Source organism: Lycium ferocissimum, chromosome 6, assembly GCF_029784015.1.
Source record: "Lycium ferocissimum isolate CSIRO_LF1 chromosome 6, AGI_CSIRO_Lferr_CH_V1, whole genome shotgun sequence".
NCBI lineage: Eukaryota > Viridiplantae > Streptophyta > Magnoliopsida > Solanales > Solanaceae > Lycium > Lycium ferocissimum.
Window position 1 is genome coordinate 73,762,275 of NC_081347.1, and position 5,619 is coordinate 73,767,893.

Consider the following 5,619-nt stretch of genomic DNA (forward strand, 5'->3'; position numbering starts at 1 on the left):
AACACATCAATGGTGAAGTCAATCTTCGAGTGTCGACCCGGATACCGTCATCCCGAGATAACATGGCCCGAACGGATTGAAAAGTGTGGCGATGTTGCCAAAACTCACATTTTGAGAACTTTGCATATAAACCTCCGGAGCTTGGAGAACTCAAGAACAATTCTTAAATGATCCGCGTGTTCGATTCGTATTGAGAATATACCGGGGTATCATCGATAAATACTATCACAAAAGATCCAATCAACTTTGGCCGACGAACACATTATTCATTAAGCTCATAAACTTTGTACACGGGGCATTAGTTAATCCGAACGACATCACTCGGAATTCATAGTGGCCATATCTCGTTACGAAGGTTGTTTTGGATCTATCAATGTCTTCTTCTCGACTCTCACTTGATGGTAGCCCGATCTTAGATCTATCTTGGAAAACCATTTAGCACCTTGCAACTGATCGAACAAATCATCAATTCTTGGAAGCGGATACTTGTTCTTTATCGTCACCTTGTTCAGCTGCCTATAATCAAGTGTCCTACCTGCCCACAAACATAACACGCATCTGTGCCTTGGCGACATGGCCCTGAGTGCAATTTTCGCACCGGGTCGCCTCGGGAGCGGTGGTCTCCCCGACTATAATCTCCCCCCAAACCGAGAACACCGGGGCCCTCGACCTCGACCCCCGCCCCCGAACGATAAGAACGATCGGATCTCCCGCTTGCAATCCGGGAGGTGCACTCGTCACCGACCGGCCGAGTGCCGAATAGGTTTGCCTCGATCCACCCTATAATCGCCTCCTGCTCCTATAGATTTTGCCCGTTTGCCTTGCCCTCTATCAGTGTCACGATCACCCCTCTGCGGAGGTTGCTGCCCTCCAAATTTTGGGCATGAGCTTGAATTCGGGAAATGTCCATCCCGTCTTGCAACGAAGCTGTTAAGCAATCCTTAATCAAATGTGGCCCTAAGCCACTCACAAATCTGTGCACCTGATCCCCCATATCGGCCACCATCGAAGAAGCATATCTAGCCAAGGAATTGAATTGAAGGCTATATTCTCGGCGCTCATGTTCCCCTTGCTTTAGATTCGAATCTGTCCGCCCCTAGCTCGGCGGGCCTCGGGAGGTAATAATGGCGGATGAAAGCATCAACAAACTCTTGCCACACGGGAGGAGGTGCATTTTTGTGGCCTCGACACCATCCAATTATTAAACCATAAGACCGCCACGTCTCGGAGCCTATATGATGCCAACTCCACCGATTCGGTCTCGAAGCATGGATAATCCGCAACGTCCTCAGCATTTCATCGATGAAGCCTTGCGGGTCCTCATAGGCTTGACCCAAAAAAATTCGGAGGATTTAGGCTCACGAAGTCTCGGGCTCTAGAACCAGCCGACCGATCACTTGGGCCGCATTTTGCCTTTGTGCCGGGCGGCAACCAATTGTGTCGATAGATTAATAGCCTCGGCTACTTGTTGACCCGCAGCGGCGGTGGAGGAACCGGAGGAATAGGAGAGTGAGTCGGAAGCCCGCTTCTTCGTCCTTCTCGTGATAAAGTGCGGGAGTGGTAGAGGCACCGGGTGAAACCTCATGATGGGACTCCCCTTCCTCAACAATCATAGGCGGCTCTCTTTCTGCCCGCCTCTTTGTCGTAGTCTTGCCCTTCTGGGCGGCTTTAGCTTTTGGCAGCATTTCTGAAACTACAACATACTCGTTAGGGAGGATTAAATCTTATACTCGGCTCTATCGTACGATCTCACATGAAGAAAGATGGTCCTTTTTCCTAAATGCCCTGTAGCCTCCTGTTTATTAGCGTGGCGCGCAACACACCATAAACAAGACTCTACTAGACACGGCTCGTAGACACTTCCTAGGACTGAACCGCTCTGATACCACTTTTGTCACGACCCGAACTACGGGCCGCGACGGGCATCCGGGGCTAACCACCGAATACCGCTCATGCTAGTGACTATATGCTCTCATTCACAATGCTTGAAACTTTCATAAATATATCTCATCACTTAAAACATAATCACTTTTATAAACGTAAGCTTTTCGGTTAACAAAAGATATTTACACATATACGTACATATACATGAATATACGTGGAGACCATGGGACCATACTTCCCACACATGCGTATCTACGAGCCTCTACTAGAGTACTAACATATGGACGGGACAGGACCCCGTCATGCCCAAAACATGAATATACAAATATGTACCAAAAGAATAATCGGTAGCACCTCCGGATGATGGAGTGCTCCTGAAAGCCCATCGGCTCCAGGGATCAAGCACCGTCTCCCCGCCTACTGGGCATGAACACGAGCCGTCCGAAGAAAGGACGTCGACGAACATTGTACCGAGTATGTAAGGCGGGAGTGAAGTAACATAATCGGGAGATCATAAATCATGAGATGAGGGTATAACCTGTACACTCTTTACATAGGAACCGGTTTCATGTACATACATCATATATAAATACATCACATACATTATCATAACATGCAAGCATCGTTGCATCAATCATGCATCATCACATCGTCACCCGCGTCCGGGTAACCATCCCATGCAGCCCACTAGTGGTGACATGTCCGCCCTTTTCTCGGTGCGGTGGAATCTGCTACAGTGAGCCCGCCGTAGCGGTGACATGTCCCCAATTAGGCGCGGTGGAATCACATTATCACACATACCATGCAATTCATATACTTGTCATCATTAACGTTCATTTCATAGACATATCGTGGCTTATCACAATATTACCATAGTTTAGCATCCCTAGTTACATATACATATACATACATTAAGCTTAAGAGCGGCTATGTTTATTTCGGGGTGACATAAGGTCATAAGCCCCCGGTCATGTTATGGAATAAGCATAAGCATCATATCTCACCTTGGAGGGATTTACAATTTAAGGTGAGTACATATAAGAAGGAATGCCAATGGATCGTGATCATCATTATTGATATCGTAAGAACACTATATCGCGGTCCCTAGAGTCTTTATTGTATTCATAGCGTATTTCTTATCCCGTCTTGCTACTCATGAACTTAGACTTTTCATCTCTATGAATGTAGAAAATTCGTGAAGGAAGAGGAAAAATCATGCATAAGATTCATGCCTTAGAGGGAAGGGTAATGCCTCACATACCTTTGTCGCTTAGCTCGGTTATCGCTCACTTGCTCTTCTTCAATATCGCGTCGTTACCTTGATAAGAGAATTCGTATTATCATTAGTAACCAGCGACAAGAACGCATCCCTAATTCTAAAAAAGTTGGGCAGCGCTTCCTTTCGTCTATACTACTTTTCCCGTGTTCTATATCAAGTCCCAACATTCATAATAATTATTCACGATATCGAAATCAAAAGTCGTCATTTACGTGCATTTATCACAATCCACCATTTTCCTCCAATTTCCCTTTATTTCTACTTCTAGCTCATCCTTGCGTTTTCATGCGTTTAATGCTCGTTTCATGATATAAACATCATTTATAACATATTGTATTCACATAATCATTTCAACCTTCATAATTCAAGTCAACCATTGTGTCACTATTCACTCAACAATGACCCATTTCTATGTTCTTCTACATTTCAAGTGTCTAAGCTTTCCAATACTTCAAACAACGTAGAATGATCATAAAACTTACCTTGGATGGTGGTTGAGCAATGCTTAAGTTGAAATACTTCGCTTAGCCAAAACCCTAGTTCCACCTTCTTTGGAATTTCTTCACTTAGATAATCCCTTGTTGTATTCTCACACTTGATTTCGTGAATTTGGTGGTGTTATTGATTTTCCTTGATTCTCTTTGATTCTTATGGAAGAAATATTTTGGAGAGTTCTAGAGTGTTCTTGTGTTGTATGAATGGAAAATGAATTAAAATGATGTCTAAGTCCCCTTTTAATAACTCCAACATTGGTGTTTAATGAATTCTCGTCGGGTAAACAGTGGTTGTAAACCACAGTTTATGGACCGTATTCTGGTTTACGGCCCGTCCTTCAGATCGTGTTTAAGCATTAAAAAGAAACAGAAGCTTGGCTGAGGGACATGGCACTTTACGACCTGATTTACGATTCGTGAACCAGTTTACGGGCCATCCCCCAGGTCGTTTTTAATCATTTCATACTTTAACAGAAAGTTGAGATTTTTAAATCACTTTACGGGTCGTATAGTGCCATATACGACCACTGGGCTGAAAAACTCTCCGCAACTTTATGATTTCCAAAGTTCATATTTAGCCATCCCCGACCTATCCAAACACCTTACACTCAACCCTTCATGGTTCTACTCATCACTCAAGTACGGGAAAATTTCCGAGGCGTAACAATATGGGCCGTGGAACATGGTCGTGGAACTCACAGTTCTACCAAAGTTTATCCCGTCATCTCGTTTGATCTCCAATCCTTATGGAACCTTCTTAACACTTGTTTATCACTTCATTAACTATCTAAGGGGCGTTATAACTCTTCCCCAACACTTCATCAAGTTGTCATCAACTTGCTACTCATCAATCCTTTCCGATACTTATCGCATACATGGCCTTCTCTTGGCAACTTTCTCGTCTAACATCGAATGTCTTTAAAATCTTATTTAGAATCATCAAATGCTATTTCTTACTTATCAAAACATCATATACTTTGTGCCTTTCATTAGCCTATTCACTATGCATCAACGGAAAATTTTTCGAGGTGTAACACATTCTTTCTCTCTTAGATTGTGCGATAGAGCCTAGTGTTAAGCGTTTGCCTTCTGATAAATTGTTCTGATTTTAGCAATGCCCCACAAGAAAGCTACAACTGCCCAGAAGGGTAAGAGAGCAGTCAGTGAGGCCACTAGCCGTACTCGGCAGGATACGAGGGCCCAGGATGAGATTCAGAGTGAGGGGCCGTTTGAGACATCGCATACCCCGCCTCCAGTACCTGCCCCAGTTTCTCAGCCGGATGCACCGGGCCAGGATGTGAGAGATGCTATACAGTTATTGACTAAATTAGTAGCCACCCAGGCTCAGTGGCAGGGGGTCGGTGTTGAGCAGGCAGATAGGACTGGTGGTTCGAGGGTTAAGACCTTCCTTGGGTTAGGTCCTCTAGAGTTTTCTGTGGTGAAGCATAATATGGACACCCAGGATTTTATTGATGGTATGCAGTGGACCTTGAGGGTTATGCACGCGGATGAGGTTGAGTTGGTGTAGTTGGCTTCATATAGACTCCGGGATATTGCGATATAGTTGTATCAGACTTGGGAGTTATCTAGGGGAGAGAATACCCCTCCAGCTGTGTGGCGAGAGTTCTCAGACGCTTTTATCTGCCATTATCAACCTCCTGAGGTCAGGCGAGCCCCAGCAGACAGTTTCTTACGTATTGAGCAAGGCAGTATGAGTGTCCAGGAGTAATGCGTGTATTTTGATTCTATGGCCAGATATGCTCCAGCCATGGTAGCTGAGATGGAGGACAAGGTTCATCGTTTTGTGGCTGGTCTAGGGCCATATTTGATAGATGCTTGTACGGCTACTGCACTATAGCCAGACATGGATATCTCCCGTATACAGGCATATGCACAGAATTTGAAAGATCGTAAGCGTCAGAGGAGGACAGATCGTGACTGTGACCGGGGCCATGGCAAGAG